The 18,026-nt window shown below is 36.0% G+C and overlaps 1 protein-coding gene across 1 annotated transcript in view; it reads right to left on the reverse strand.

Annotated features, from left to right (window-relative positions):
- Positions 1-17,642, reverse strand: part of LOC126979140 (uncharacterized) — a 67,471-nt gene extending 49,829 nt beyond the window's left edge. Inside the window, exon 1 of the mRNA XM_050828371.1 lies at positions 17,239-17,642. The gene's annotated coding sequence lies outside the window, so the exon portion shown is untranslated. The remainder of the gene's footprint in view (positions 1-17,238) is intronic.
- Between the last annotated feature and the right edge of the window lie 384 nt (positions 17,643-18,026).

Consider the following 18,026-nt stretch of genomic DNA (forward strand, 5'->3'; position numbering starts at 1 on the left):
AATATATATATATATATATATATCAATTTTATGCGTTTACACTTTATCTCCACTAACTAACCTATGAATTCTAATAATTATTATTATGGTGAATATGAATGAATTATTTTATGTTATGTGTGTTATGTTATGTTATGCTTTAAAAAAATTTGTAAACACATTCACTATTTTTTTTATTTTTTTAATCGGCTTTTTGATCTACGGAACTTTTAATTAATCGATATCAATCAAATTTGTTTAAGGAAACTATGTATATATTGTATTAAAAAAAACTCTAGGTGAGGGACATAATTAAAAATATTTCTTAATAATATGTTCAGACAAACCCAAACATATTTCAAAGAATACAATGACCACAGTTTGTGAGACAATAGGCAAGCCTCACCTTTTGTTGAGCGTTCTATTGTTATGTCGAGGAAAGAAACAAATTTTTACCAAAAGAACTGAACTAACAAAAGAATTATTAGAAGGTCAACACTTATACATTCTTCATATGTTCTCCAATTTTTATTATCCAATTAACTAAATAAATGCTCATTTTGCAGCTTTTTCTTTTTATTAACTCACAGGTGTGAATTGTAGAGTATTTACGTCTATGGAATGAAGCCTGACTTGGGCGCAATGACGTACAATTAACAAGTACACTGTCAATCACCCTCAAGATTTATCTGAAGCAAAACTCTGCTTACAGGTCTATTGGGCACAGTTTTCGTGCAGTTGTGTTTCGACCGCGCTTTGAGTCACACGTGTCGCCTAACATGACAAAGTGTTCAGTGTTCCAATAACAGCATATCCAAACTTAAAAAGGATGAAGTGTCGTATTTCAGGTTAAGTACCACTTTAAATTAACAAAATTGCGTAACTAACTTGACGTTTTTAAACATTTGGTTAAATAATTACATTTGAATTGGAAAAACAAAATACATCCCCGGCGAAATGCGATGAACTGTGCGAAAGAGACAGTCATCTCTTTCACACATTTCCAGCATTTCATCAATGAGCTTCTTATGAACGTATACAAAAGACTTTAAACATTACTGCCACGAAGTAAGGTGCTAATTTGAATGAATGTTTTAATGCTATCTGTATAAGTTAATGTATAAACAACGCCGCTCGGACATTTTTAACGAGATTTTAATAGGAGATTGTGAGTCTAGCTGTTTATAGTAAGTCTATGCTGGGGCGGCTTAATTCCCTCGCGTCATATTAAACTCTACGTGAGTCCGTTCACTGAGGAGTTCAAAATAAAATAATTTCGAGCGTTCCTCGGTACGCTCACGGTCCAATCCATAGGGGTCATATATGACGATACACAGTGCTGGGTGTATACTGTATAAAATAGAAGCTGTTGTGTTTATTAAACTAAAACAACAATGTTTCGCTGTTTGTAATTCGGGCACGTTGCAGATTTAATTCGATAACAACCTGCGAACGAGAAGCCATAACAAATGTGCAATGCAAAATCTTCAATAATACTGCTCTGTGTATATAAACATAGGAGTCAAATTTCCATGATGTGCGCATAGACGTTATTTGCGCAATGTAGAACACCACTTCAATAGTTTCTCATTGTGCTTTTTTTACCACGCTTCAATGCATCGATACTGAACCAGCTCCGAATAAAAACTTACTGGTCTACCATATACGTACAACGTATTCTTTCATATTTTGGCCAAACAACGCGTAAAGGCAGCGTAAGCTTGGCAAAATATATTGTGGTTAGAAGTACTGAAGGGAAAAGATCGCGCGGTCTTTCTCCAATAAGATGGACCGACCAAATTAAAGAATCATCATCCAATTTCTCCACAGTTGTTACAGACGCGCTGGAATTATTATAATGTACTATTAATGTAATTTGAATGAATTATTTTATGTCATGTTGTTATGCTTTAAAAATTTTTGTGAACACATTCACTATGTATTTTGTTTATTTTTTTAATTGGCTTTTTGATCTACGGAACTTTTAATTAATCGATATCAATAAAATATGTTTCAGGAAACTATGTATATATTGTTTAAAAAAAACTCATGGTGAGAAACTATGTACATATTGTATAAAAAACACTCACGGTGAGGGACATAATTAAAAAGATTTCTTAATAATATGTTCAGACAAACCCAAACATATTTCAAAGAATACAATGACCACAGTTTGTGAGACAATATACAAGTTACAGACGCGCTGGACGCGGATTATCCGCTCCTTTTTTATGGTTACTGCGTAACATAAGCTCACAGAAAACTGTAATAATTTAAAATGGGAAATTATATAAGACACTATCTGTGCTGCAAGCCGTCAAAATCTCTGTTTTTTTTCTTACATTATATATACTTTCAATAATTCTATTACGACTTTTCAAGCATTATCAAGGCTATTCGTTAATTAGTAGATAGTGAAATGGAGTCTTTTTTTAATAAGTTCGGCGACTCTTGCCCACTTCATTGAGGACTTCTAACAAAAATGCCAATTTTTCAGTAGTATATATAGATTCGGTTCAATTGGGTAAGAAAATGAATCCCTGCTTAAAAATACAAATCTAACTCAGAGATGTCTTAAATGAAACAGAATTGATTTCTGAGCAGGTTGTCGGAATACTGGGTCTCGAAATCTCGAGCGATTGCCAATTTCGTGGTCATCTGGAAGGCAAAGCCAAATTGGCTTCAAAGAAACTGGGCGTCATTAATAGAGCACGGCAATACTTCAAGCCGGCCCGCATACTAGCGCTCTACAAAGCGCAGGTCCGGCCACACATGGAGTATTGCTGTCATCTCTGGTCTGGCGCACCCCAGTATCAGCTCGATCCATTTGACCGCGTGCAACGTAGAGCAGCTCGAATTGTCGGGGTCCCAGTGCTCTGTGAACGGCTGGATCACTTGGCGTTGCGTAGAGACGTCGCTTCATTGTGTGTCTTCTACCGCATTTATCACGGGGAGTGTTCCGAAGAGCTGTTTAACCTGATTCCTGCCGCCGAATTCCACCTTCGCACGACACGCCACAAGTTAGGATATCATTTCACCATCTGGATGTGTGGCGGTACTCCACAGTGCGGTTTTCAAGGAGCTTTCTTCCACGTACTACAAAGCTGTGGAATGAGCTTCCTTGTGCGGTGTTTCCGGGACGATACGACATGGGTACCTTCAAAAAAGCGCGTACACCTTCCTTAAAGGCCGGCAACGCTCCTGTGATTCCTCTGGTGTTGCAAGAGATTGTGGGCGGCGGTGATCACTTAACAACAGGTAACCCGTACGCTCGTTTGACCTCCTATTCCATAAAAAAAAAAGTTGTCATTTGTCACGTGGGTACAACGAACACGTATATAAGCGGTCACATAATCTACATCTGTCGGCGACTTACATTCGGTTACATTACTCTTCAAAGTTTCGCGTTAAAAAGAATCCCATATTTCCATAATATTTCACAAAAAATATTTGGGGCCGGTAGCTTCAACCTATGACACTATGACATTTAAATACAATTTTATCGATAGTCATAACTTTAATCGATATAAGAAACAGCTGCATATTATACGGCATTAGATTGAAAAAAGTTGGCCAAAATACAGATCGAAACAGCTATCATAGAATATCTGCACGAACTATTTGTTGACGGAATATAGAATACCAGTCCCAATACGAGTAGTTTAATTTTCACAAGTGTGCGATATCTGATCGCAGTTACACTATTAATGAATGTCTTCGCGGACTGCCGCAATTTGATATTACATCTGTCACGAAATTAGAATCTGCAGTAAGCCGATGCTTCCCCGAGACATAAAAAGAATATTGTAAGCTTTGTTCAACTCTCAGGTTGTGGTTAGCTCAGTTGGTTAGAGCACCGGCACGGAACGCCAGAGGTCGTGGGTTGAAATTTTGTTTTTCAAACTTTATTTGTGTATTAATCCTAGATGTGAGGGTTATCACACTAAAAATAGGCCAATAATTCCCAGGCCCAAAGGTGTCGTAAGAGGCGTCTAAGGGCATTTACCAGTGGGAGGCTTCTTTGAACAGAATGACGGCTAGATTATGAGTACCACAACGGCGCTCTTTTTTCGCCTGATAGGCGCCGTAGCTGCTCAAATTATTGGGCAATGAGACAACATCAATGTCTCAAGTAGATGAGCGCAATTGTAGTGCCGCTCTGAATTATTAGATTTTTCAAGAATTTCAAGAATCCAGAGCGGCACTGCATTTTAATGGGCGTATCAAATACCATCAGCCAAACTTTCTGCTCGTCTCCTCCCTTATTAGCATAAAAAAAGCATCTACCTATCTATATACATCCCAGACCATTTATTTTATTTGTTCGTTTACAGATATATGAACTACAGCCAGACGACATAACAACAGATCAACTTTCCAGTCAGTTGCCTCCAAAACAATTGTCCACTGTGATGGAAAATTACAATGCACAATGATTGTTTTGCGACAAACAGAAGTGATAAAATGTAATGTAGCGTTTTTAGTATTCCGAACCCGAGTCAATAATTAACAAGCAAAGCCCTAATTTACAGCATTAAGCGAAGCAAAATTATGTATTATTTCACAAGCAATAAGGAGCTTTCGAAACATCCAATCCGCACAATCACTCAAGGCTTTTGTGAATGGAGCCTTGCAACAAAAACCAAAGCAATTGGTACACGTCTAGACGTAAGCCTTTACATTTTTCCGCTATAAATCGCAGTTATTACGGAAGATTTGCATACACGAAGCACGTGTTCGAGACAATCAGCAATTAATCTCAATATTATCTTTCATAGTGTGTTTATGGCCACCACGTGTAGATTGAAATAAACACTTTCATCTAGATGTATACAGAAGCGTCTGGATGAGTTATCTCACTCAGGTGCTCAACAGACCGATGTTTTATACAACGAACACTGGGGCTTCACGCTTTAATAGTTAATAAAAGTTAATACCATTTAGTAATTTCAAAGAGTCCTGGCAAAACGCCTAACATTTCTGTATTCCATTTAATTTAAAATTAAAATAATAATTACATAATAAATGCATTTTCATTGACCTAATAAATAATATTTTTTCCTAAAATAATAGATCAGTCACCTAAATTTAATCACCCAACAATATAAAAATGTTACTGATCTTATATTAAGGCCAGGGGCAATAGGCAATTAGAGAGCAGAGAGGCAGTGCCTAGGTAGGCACTGCCTCTCTGCCTATCGAGGTCGATATAAACCGAAATACATATAGCACTACTGTTAAAGTTGATTTAGTTAAATTTGATTCCGTTATTTTATAATAACCATAACCAATCTTCTATTGAACACTCACTCATAAAAAATTTCCTTACGCTAGATACTAGACTACTTCCTACTTCCAAAGCTCAACTACGACATTTAGATCCACAGTGCCTACAGGCTATAGAAAAAAGTGATCAAACTATAATTTTAAATATAATATATATTTAACATATTTACTTTAATTCGAAGATTCATATTAAGAGACAGTTTTTATTAATATGATGACAAATATATATCATGGGGATAGATATTATAATTAGGGTATTGCAGATTAGTGACACATCTAAACTTAGGTGACAGGAATATTGTTCCCAAACCGGAATAGAATATAAAATTTCAGACATATCCGGATAAATCTGGACTGTAGCCCTAATCCCAGACGCATCCAGCGAAGTTGTAGATATAATAAATATGTAGTTCTGGCAACTCTTTCATTATTTTACTCGAGTTAATTCAATGCACACGATGTAATACACAAAAAGATCCCACAACGTAAAAGCAGATGACATCATTGTCATCAGAGTAGGTTACATTTTCAAATACAATAATCGTTTCTTAATATACATTGGCGAACAGCTAGTCAACTCACAATCACGCTCAAAAATTGTCTGAAGCAATACTTTGCTTACGCGTCTATTAGGCAGAGTTTTCGTTGACCTCTGACCGCGCTTTGAATACGACGTCACGCAATGACAAAGTGTTCAGTTCAGTAAAAAATTGTACAAATAACAGATACCCAAACTTAAAAAGGAAGGAAGGTCGTATTTCAGGTAAATGCCCCTTTAAGTTAATAAAGTTGTGTAACTAAGTTGACGTTTTAAATCATTTTGCTAAATAAATACATTTCAATTGTTATAACAAAAAGTTCTTGCCCCGTGTTCGCGTCCGTCTCACGCGTGACTTCTAATGAGCGTATTCAATAGATGTTGAACATTACTGCCACGAATTAAGGTGTTAATTTGAATGAATGTTTAATGTCATCTGTTTTAGTTAATATACATATGTATATACAACGGTGATCGGAGATCCTTTACGACGTTTTAGAAGGCGATTGGTAGTCTACTTGTTTATTGTACATTGACGTAAAGTACAAGTTTGGAACACTTATGTGTGTTTCGCGGTCACATGGATACGGTCTCTGGCAAAAGCTGTGGGATTCATTGGTAATGACTGACCGAGGGAGACATGACGGAGGTCCCCACTCACATTAATATTACTAGTTAAGTTAAAAAACGACGACTAGCTGACACGTGACTTCGTCCGCGTACACACACGATTGAGCACGAGCTGCTTATAAAAACAACTTGTTTCTTAAAACTTTAATCACTGTATATTAAATGAAGATTAAAATTTCAAATCTATCAAGTAGTTATTGTGTGAAATAATAACCACTATCATTATATTTATACAGAAGATATAGATCCAAATAATGGAGTAAGGTAAACGGATTTGTAGGTTGTCTTAAAATAAAAAAAATTATGATGGATGCGTCATCTCCTTACATTCCCACCATATCATTATAAAGTATGTATTAACATAATCTTTCGGCTGAGGCCTTGTCCAGATACACCCAACCAAGGCGAAGAATGCGAAAGAGAAATATTCTGTAAAAGAGAAAGAGAAAAGAACTTTCGTCGCCTTTCATTCGCTGTATGTTGACAAAGCTTAACAGAAATAGTAGCTATAATATAGTATTAATAAGACTTAAATAGATACATACTATCCTTCTATTCGCAAAATTAAAAATGTAGATATTTAAACAAAATTAAGATAAATAATTGTAATTTGTAGACATGTCTAAATGCAACTGTTATTATCTACAAATATCGGTATTTAGCTATTTCCTTGAATTTATATACAATAAAATTTCCATGTGGCCATCATTCTTCATGTTCGGGCACACAACGCATGAATATCCGTTCGAAAGTTTTTGAGCTTATCGAGTCCTGACAGACAAACGGGTCAGAAAGATTTTGCATATAGTATGACTGATGTCAATTATACTACTGAGGGCATACCATCAGCTATTAATAAGCGATGTGATTCCCATACAGTTCAGTTTAGGTACCTAAACTGAACTGCATGGGTTTTTGGCTTTGGCTTTATAACGTCAAATTATAAACCATTATGCCCTTTTTTGTACTTATTAAATAATAGTAATATAAATAAATATAGTTCTTTGAATATCAAATTAAATGTTTGCTTAGGTGTTTTCGTAAAAATAACGAGTAATGAACGCACCTCCATTGATGTTTGATTTGACAAGAGTACAGAATACATTTATTTTAATTCGTTCTTGCGAACAGGCTATAGCCCGGGCCCTTACTGATTCGTCTTTAGTATTTTCATTTTCGGTATTTATTTTCAGTATATTGTTTTACAAAAAAGTCCAGTAATCTCATATGTAATCAATTAAATTTTCATTTTCTGTATGCTTTCACTATTTTTTAAAAGTTAATAACAACACTTTCACTTTCCTCAAAGGTAGTAGCACTTTGACACATAAGCTATCCAGTTTAGGTTGAAAACCTCATGGTACGAATGAATGAACGAACTAAATCAGTTTGCGATTCAATTGACATCATTGCGATTTAATAAGTTGATTTGACGTGAACCTAAATTAGATAGCTCTAATCACGTCGTGGTACAATAGCAAAGCAGTTCATTTTAGGTTGTCAATTGAATCGCAATAAGAGTACATGGTAGGCCCGCTGGAATGGAAACTCAATAGTAGATTAAAGCTATTATGTTTGTGGCTTCGCAATCTATGTCTGGAAAATATTTTAACCGCAAATCACTTTGCATCTACCAATATAAAAGATATTATTTAAATCGAAGCCGTATGTTAACTCAAATTGAACGAACCGAAAAGATCGTAATAATATGATGACGTAAAAGTGTTTACGTAATCTATACGTCATTAGTTTCCGCGTCTTTGTGTGTGTAACTAGTGTACATAAAAAATTGTACAGACAAACAATGTTTGCGAGAGAGAGGAACATCTGTAATAGAAAAGGAAAGCGAATCGACTGGTAAGTCATATAGAGCAAGAGCCCGTGAACCCCAGACCTACGTTATTTTATAAACGCTGAAAGTTTATCAGCGCATGCTTCCAACACAGGTAAGAACGATGGACCTTTATGGAGTTTGGGTTGCAGTGGCTTTGGCAGGTAGACGGTACTAAAGGTGTGTTAAATACTTTTCTAAATATATCACCGTGAGAATGCGCTGACAAACTTTCAGGTTTTATAAAATAATGTAGGTCTGGGGTCCACGGGCTCTTAAATCTTAGACCAATACGCAGTCAGCCAAGCTTAGAAAGAGCTCCATAGTATTTTGAATATTATAACAATAGCTAAAGCACACATGGAATAAAATTGTTCACGCACTATCGGGCTGTAGGTCTTCTATTCGCTAGTTCAATCGAAGTCTATGAAGTTACGCCTAATTTTTTATTACAGGTATGTATAAAATAGAATTAATTCTAATCAAACTCGGAACACTGACCGATTATACAAAAGCCGATTGCGAGTGGAAAATTCCATAGACACGAGTGGGCCACACTGCCAAGTCACCCTATTAGCAAGGGCGTGAAGACCCTCTCAAGAACACCCTTATTTACAGCCGAGGTGAAGGAAGCTTAAACGTACAATCACACAACAAGTATCACAGATAACGTAAAACTTCATTTTTGAAGTAAAACTTCTTTACGTACGCTTGACTTGGTGAGTAAGTTGGTGAATTTGAGACGAGAGCGTTACGAAAAGTGTTATCGGGCTAGGCGAGAGGGAGTTGAGAGATATATAAGATAGTGACTATAGAAAGAAAGAGAGTTACGTTTCGTATTTTAATAAATAATATCAATGCAATCTTAGATTAAGGATAGGTTTCCGCTGCGCTCCAACTACATACCGCAGGTGTAGTCGCAAAGAGCGGTAACTAATACTACGCCCAAGTGGGCGTACTCGAGCCAGTCTCGAACAATGTGTGACGTTGACGTGCCACATGTTCTGTTAAACTTTGCTAATAATTGAAACTAAAATGCCGGGTTGGGTTTTATTTATAAAAGTGCGGATTACACGTATGTGACGCAACTTTAGGAATCTCCCAACAGCCCGACATTCATGCAAGGGATTTTAAAAATTACCGTATTAGCATTCAATGTTAGCGGTACATCATCATATTTCGCTAAGAGAAAAGTAGTTATAAAATGACAAACTTAGAAAAAAATGTAAATGAACATCGGATAGAAAAGAAAAACTACGGTTATTGAGAATAACTTGAGTGTCAATCGTGCAACGTGTGGGAGGACCCTTAACCTTTAGCAGTATTGGATCATAAAAGCTGCATTGTCATCACTGAAGCAACACTTTAACACGAGTTTGTGAGCTGACTTTTTTTTAAAGAGGAAAAAGGAGGACAAACGAGGGCTGCGGTGATCAAATACCATCTGATGGTATTTGATCACCGCAGCCCTTTTCTCTTGTAACACCAGAGGAATCACAAGGGCATTACCGACCTTATAAAGCGTCATATAAACGTACATATGAATTAGAAAACGGCGGGCGAGGACCGAACCGGAAACTCTATGGTGAGAGACAACGGTTCTGCAAACTTCTTTTGAACATTACAAGAATTACAAATTTATAGCATAAAAATATCTCTAAAAAACTCGAGCAAACAGTCTTTTAAGGCGTAATTCAACTGATAAGAAATTTTATTGTTTAACGCACTCTGTATAAAAACAATACAATTTATACAATAGAGTAGAACCGGTTTAAGACGATTTCAGGGGACCCAACCAAAAACACGTCTTAAGCGAGAGAGCGTAGATATTATGCGGGATAGGCAAAATAAAGTGTACCTACTACATATTATTATATTGTATGTTCTAATTTCGTATATGTAGGTTTTAAATTATACACTTATAAAATTAATTGGTAAACATTTGTTTTGGTTAGACCGGAAATTACTGATGCATTTTGCAGTGCATCTTCGTTTTGATTCAAAGAAACATAGCGTCTTAAATCATTAACAGCTGATAATGTCAGATCGTTTGACAACATCATAGTTGACTCATCATGCCTCTTTTTGTGTGATATTCACATTCTCAATAAGACTACAATTAATTGAATTTTGTTCGGTGCCACATTGTCATCAATGGACAGTCTCAGTGACCGCTAACCGCTGCCACGAGAGGTAATAAATATATGTTGGAAGCGTATTAAACGGGATGGCGAATCGTATTAAGCGTTATCAAATGTATGAATATGTCAAGTGCGAGAAATCGTAAATCGGATGTCGTAAAATCCGTTCTCTCTACTCGGCGAAAGGAATATTCCTACCAAATTACAAGTCTCTACGCCTTATGGTTCGAGATATGTCGAGAATCGAGATGAGTCAAAGCATAGGAGGAAATCTTTTAATATATAAAAATTATAGGTATTAGAAATAGATTTTAATATTATATCTCTTTACCAGCACAATGTCACGTTATCACGTCAGTTTCTACAAAAGCGCGTTCCGAGAAGGTGTGAGGTATAAATAGTATCAATATGTACTCGAGTTAACGCTGACAGTGCTCTAAACATAACAATCGAGTCTCTCTACATGTTTTGATTCATTGTTATGAGCATCTGCCCTATTTGAGGCATCCTCCTCTTTGTAACCATCGCATCTTGTCTCTAAATAGTAATGTAGCGAAGTACCGAGTTCGAATGTTCGAGAGACTTCTGCGCGCCCGACCTTAACTGCCAATTGCCTCTAATTGCAACTCTATAAATTCGTCATTATGCACTACGAAACGTCACGTCAATATTGGTTGAATCTTTGGTGTAGCGGTTTTTGCTTTGTTTGCCGTTCGCCTCTGTATTAAGGTTTGCCAACGTTTTCTGGAAGATGTAGAGTATAGATTAATAAAATGGAGTATCAGTTTCAGTTATTAAAAAATTTAAAAACTTTTTTGGCTCAAGAAATTTACATTATATTCACAAATTTGTGCTGCGTTCAGAAGCGATCGATTTTTCTGGCTGAAGTAAAGTAGTTTTTGTAAAAAGAAAGTCTTTTACGTCAAATTACTGCCTAACATATGCAAATAAAAATTAGATGTGGTAAAAATAGTATTCAAGAGTACTCTATTAGTCTTGTAGATTATAAAGTACACCTACCAATATCGAACAGAGTACAGTACCTCCTCTATTTTTTTATCTGTATTGAAAATTTAATTTTAATATGTCAATCTTCATTACCAAATCTAAGCCAAAAACAACAATACGTCATTACAAATATGGAATGAAAGAACAACCTTTCGAAGGTCATTGAAATACCTACCACAGGAAATAGTGTAAGAAAAGCTCGGCTTGCCAATTTAGTATTGCGATCAACAGAAATTTGTTGTAAGTCAATTGTAGGTAAATTTTATTTTATCATAACATAATCCTTTTCATGCGTACAGAAAAACAAACGAATGAGTGGTTGTTAATCAGTATCGAAGGAAGTATTCATTTAAAACAAAATAATTAGACTTTTAGTGGTAGTCAGATTTGTAAAGTAAGTCGGAGAAACAAACGTCGAACCAAAACATTGGATACAAAGTAATAGATACGCTCTGAGTAAAATATGTTTTAAATAAATATATAAATCTGCTGAAATTGCAACTACCTAGATAGGACAATTTTAACGGGTCGCATTGCGTCACTATCGATTCTCTACAAATTTGTTACATGCAAAGAGATGAAACTCTACTTTACAAATTTAGCGGAACACAAGAAAAAGGTTTAGTTTTTTCTGGTAGTAATTATTGTAATAATATTAATACCATCTTTGCTGAAGAAGAGGGTTATCGCGCTATTTGTAACCTAGGTCATAAAGAATAATTAAAAGACAAAGAAAACATTTTACTGTTGCATCTCAATATATTTTTAAGCGACTTCAAAAAAGGAGGAGGTTCTCAATTTGTCGAAATGTTTTTTTTTAATGTCTGTTAACTCAAAGCTTTCAACTGGATGAACCGATTTTGATTATTCTTTTTTTATTTGAAAGCTGGTGCTTCCCGTGTGGTTCCGTAATTGGAGTCGGTGTCATCCATGATATACATATTTTGTTCTTTCTTGCCTCTAATCTTCCATTACTTCTTTATGATCAAAGTCAAACTTTATTCAAATAGGCTTATACTAAGCGCTTTTGAATCGTCATTATAAATATTTATTTAAATTATTATCATAATATATATTGTGTACTTCCAACTGACACCATTTAGACATTTGCTTTAAAGACTCGAGTGTATACAAATTTTTGAAGTATTGTAGGAAATTCTCAAATGAAAATAGCACCATAACCCCAACCAAGGTGTACGCGCTTTTTTTTGAAGGTATCCATGTCGTATCGTCCCGGAAACACCGCACAAGGAGGCTCATTCCACAGCTTTGTAGTAGGTACGTGGAAGAAAGCTCCTTGAAAACCTCACTGTGGAGGACCGCCACGCATCCATATGGTGGGGATGATATCCTAACTTGTGGCGTGTCGTGCGAAGGTGGAATTGGCGGCGGCAGGAATCAGGTTAAACAGCTCTTCGGAACACTCCCCGTGATAAATGCGGTAGAAGACGCACAATCAACCGACATCTCTACGCAACGCCAAGTGATCCAGCCGTTCAGAGCACTGGATCCCCGACAATTCAAGCTCAAATGGATCGAGCTGATACTGGGGTGCGCCGGACCTGCGCTTTGTAGAGCACTAGAATGTGGGCCGGCTTCAAGTATTGCCGTGCTCTATTAATGACGCCCAGCTTCTTCGAAGCCAATTTGGCTTTGCCCTCCAGTTGGCCACGGAATTGGCAATCGCTCGAGATTTCGAGACCCAGTATTCCAATACTAGGCGAGGCTTTAAGGGAAGTGTTGTTGAAGAGCGGTGATACGGCAAATGGGGTTTTTAAGTGGTAAACGCGCAAACTTGAGTCAACTAATCAACATTCATCGTGCCAAACATTGTAATAGAGGAGCCAATGCGGGGATTTTCGGATTTATGTGAGTGCATTGGAATAACATAAGAGGACAAACTTGCATGTTGTGATGTGATGTAGGGTCGAACATCTAGTCCAGCTGATCAGTTAATTAAAAAAAAAACGATCCTTGGAACAACTCGAGCACATCAGAGTAAGGTAAGTTAATTATATACAGTAAAGTGTTCAATTCCATAATCTAACAATTTGAGTGTTACATAAGGAAATAGGAAAGTCACAAACTTTCAAACCAAAAATTTCAAACTATGAGGTTGAGGGAATTCCTAAACACAATTGTCATATTATCAGTCAGGATGTCAAGGACATTAAGAAGAACCATCTATATATAATAATCTGACACACTTGTGTATTTTACGGTCATGACTTTTTTGCATTTTCAAAAATAGGTCAAATCCAAATTGTCAGTCTTTTGACCAGGAGCTACAATAGAGCTCACATAACATCTCCGCTTAATGATGCTGTAAAAGATGTTTTTTTCTACCCCTTCATTTGGCCACCCCACCATGCAAACCGGCAGATTAATATTTTTCCATTACCAGAAACACATGGAATGCATACAAAATGAATATATGAGGCACTTAAGTATTCCTTTGTAATTGCTTTTCACATTAAACATTGTTGTACACACTCTCCCTAACAGTGACAGGTAACAACATCTAAACTTTTCTTCTTTTTAGCATCTAACCTACACCATCGTGCCTACAACGCTCCAGGAGATCCCTATTTAGTCTCTTGGACTCCACCATACCATTATATAAATTGATATTATTTTGTCAAATTCTTGTCACTCTGTCACATGATCCATCAGATAACTGTGATATCTCCTACTACATCCATCCTATAATTTAAATAACCCCAGTGGCGTGCATTGGTTTTTCTAACAAGGTAAGCACTGTAGTTCTAACTAGTTGTAGAACCGCGCTCTAGTCTGACAGTACTAGGTTTTGAAATCTACATACTGGAGTTGTTTGTGTTTCGCATGTAGTTTCCGTACCATATGGTCAACCTAATATTTTAGTTTGTGTCATTCGAGGAACAACAAGTATACCTTAAACTGCTTTCTTATTTTATCTCAATAGCCTAAGCATGCGTGTTTATTTAACAAAAAATATTTGTTATTAAAATTCTAAGATTACACATATTTTCATTTTTACCGGTATCTAGCGGTATACACCCATTTTGCAATCATTAACTGTCAAACCTAAAATTCTATGTGTTTATGATAATATTTATATCTTTAATTATTATTGAAAACACTAAATAAAGTAATATTATTTTGAAATGTTTGTGGCTTCAAAAAATAACTTTAAACTCAAATCACAGAGGAGCTTTGTATAAAGACTCAAATTATATAATTTTTTTGAACTTATGACCTCAAAATAGCCATAACTCCTAATATGGAGGGAGTGAGACAGATGTGGGTTAATCGGTTTATCTCGCTACAAATCGTAAATAGGTATGCCTACCTAGCCGCCCATACATTGCTGAATAACTGTGACCAATACTTTCTAAATACAAACATACATACATATATCATAAAATCACGCCTCTTTCCCGTAGGGGTAGGCAGAGACAACTTCTTTCCACTTGCTAAGATCCTTACATACTTCTTTTGCTCCGTCCACTTTCATTATACCTTTCATACATGCTCTCCGGTTTAGGGTACTCTTGACCTGGCCTATTTTCAAGACATCCCTGATTTGATCTTGTAACGTCCGCCTAGGTCTACCCCTTCCAACACTTTCATTCACACTGGCCTTATACACTTTCTTCGTCAATCGTTCTTCATTCATTCTCTCGACATGTCCAAACCATCTCAGCATACCTTTCTCAATTCTTGTCACAACATCTTTCAGACCACAATGTTTCCTTATCTCACTATTTCTTATCCTGTCACTCAGTTTAACTCCTATCATACTTCTCAACGCTCTCATCTCAACTGCATTTATTCTGCCTTCATGTTTCTTCTGCCATACCCAACATTCACTTCCGTACATGAGTGTTGGAACCAACACCCCCTCATGCACAGCCAAGCGAGCCTTATTAGACACCTTCTGACTGTTCATAAAGGAGTGCAAAGCTCCATTCACCATGTTTCCTGCATTCACTCTTCTTTCAATATCACTCTCATACTTTCCATCTCTTGTAAATTTAGAACCCAGATACACAAACTCATTCACCTGTTCAATTTTTTCATCTCCAATCACGATATTGCAGTCTGTCACTACCTCATCTCTTTCAAGCACCATCACTTTCGACTTCTTTACATTCATCTTCATTCCCTTTCTACCAAAAGCTCCATTCATAGCAATTACCATCTCTTGCAACTCCTCGGCTGAAGAAGTAATACTTGGTCATCAGCATAGAGAAAACATTTGATGAGTAACTCATTCATTCTCAACTCACTGTCATTCTCTTTTAAACCTGTCAAGCAATTGTTCATGAACAGATTAAACAGCCACAGTGACGCTACACATCCCTGTCTTACACCTTTTTCCGTATTAAACCATTCAGTGTATGCCCCGTTTATCCTTACACAAGCTCTAGAATCTCTATAAAGAGATTGCAATGCTCGTATGAGGACACTGCTCACACCGCTCGTGGTCTATGCTGACCACAATTCATTCCTCACCACTCTATCGTAGGCCTTTTCTAGAACCACGAACGCGCAATAGACCTTTTTGTTTTTAGCCAAAAATTTTTCGGCTATACACTGCAAGGAAAAGACCTGATCCGTACAACCCATTCCCTTTCTAAATCCCGCTTGTGCATCCCATACTTTTTCGTCTGTTTCATTCACAACTCTTTCAATCAACACTTTTGCATACAATTTACCGACGACGCTGAGAAGACTTATACGGCGGTCATTTCTGCAGTCTTGTCGTGACCCATTTCCCTTATACAATGGTACTTGCCCATTTCGCCAACACAAATTGAAGAGGCGGTACAGCTGGCTAGCCACTATGCCCTGACCAGCCCTCAGCATCGCGACGGTAATCCTGTCATACCCTGCAGCTTTACCTAATCTCATACTTTTCAATGCTTTCACTATTTCATCCATGCTTATCTCACTTTCATCAACATTTATATTAGTTTCAATAGAAGCTGCCGGATGTTGTTCATGCACTTCCTCTCTTTCAAAAAAACTTTCAAAATACTCTTTCTATTGATCCATGTTCCCATGTTTTCTAAATAAGATCTATGAAATACTCATTGCGTCGTATAGGCATTTTTGGGACTGCCTACTGTACGAATGTAGCATATGTATCTAGCGTAAGGAAATATTGAATGAGTCTGTATTCAATAGAAGTTTGGTTATAGAATAACTGAAGCAAATTAAACTTAATCAACTTTATTATTTAATATTTTATTTTTGATTATATATTCAGGAACTATACTTATTTATTTTATTTAATACTTTCATAACAAGGTAGGCAATGCCTAAAGGCATATATGGAATGCACGCCCCTGAATGACCCTTACCTGCTATATCACACTATCTATGCATTGTTAAACGCAAATGATGTCTTTATTCGATAGTATGGTGCAAGTGGAACAATAACCGAACCATGTGATATTAATGCCTATGAGAAATTTGTGGGCTGATATCTATTATTGAGTGGAAATTTTTGCTATTATCAAGAATAAGAAACTTCTTTCATTATCTCTCATGGCTGTTATTTTAATGATATGTTTGGAGTATCAGGATACTTTAATAAAACATAGAATATAATAAATACAATTTTGTTTTATATCACTGTCCTTCCTCAAATATCAACATTTTATTGTTAATTCACAAGAATATACAGAACTTCGATGATAATTTATTACCAACTAGGTAGGTATATGACCCAAAAATATATTACAGGTAAGTAGGTATATTTATCATTAGGTTATAGCTGTTTACAAAAAAAATATATTGAAATATTCATTGAATAAACCATGAAATTTATTACTCACCAAAATGTTATAAACAACAGATGAATGCTAGAAAACAGCACGTGACATTTCAAGTCCCTGGTTACAACACTTAGAACTTATTAATTAAAAAAATCTACGAGGTGAGAAGTGATTTCAATTTTGACTTAATTTATAATTATTTAAATGAATAATATCAAGGTTACTGTGAAATCGTAAAAAAATTATATACGTTAGCCACTCGATTTCGTTACAAGAATATTAAATGTCCAGAATATATTTAATATCACAATGACAGAGTATCTATCAATGATTATCTCAAAATCAAATAATATTTGAAAAAGAATGGTAAAAAAATTTAAACACCTCTCCACGAACTATTCAATTCGCAATAAAAGAATACTTGTTCACAATAATTCTCGCCAAAAGACAAAGAGTAAATTGATACGGCTCGATTTTGCTTCTCGGTTATATATTTTTTTAATTTATTTAGTGGCACGGGATTCGAGTCCACAGGCCTTTCTCTCGGTAATAGTTTTATTTTATATAATTTACTTAGTGGCACGAGATGGAAGTCAATAGGCCTCTCTTTCTGCAATAGTTTGTGTTCAGGGTTGCTAATCGATTTTTTCTGATCGAATTTCCCCATATTAAAGTAATTTTCCTCAAAATAAAATTTAATAATATGATGTTAATACTAAAGATGATTCATATGAATTGTTTAAAACTTTCTTCATTTGAATTGAACTTTTCCAACATTTTATCGATGGGTACAAACTTGATGCACCCACCGTCAGAATATAGAACTAAACTGACTCCCTCCTAAAATA

Source organism: Leptidea sinapis, chromosome Z (genome assembly GCF_905404315.1).
Source record: "Leptidea sinapis chromosome Z, ilLepSina1.1, whole genome shotgun sequence".
NCBI classification, from domain to species: Eukaryota; Metazoa; Arthropoda; class Insecta; order Lepidoptera; family Pieridae; genus Leptidea; species Leptidea sinapis.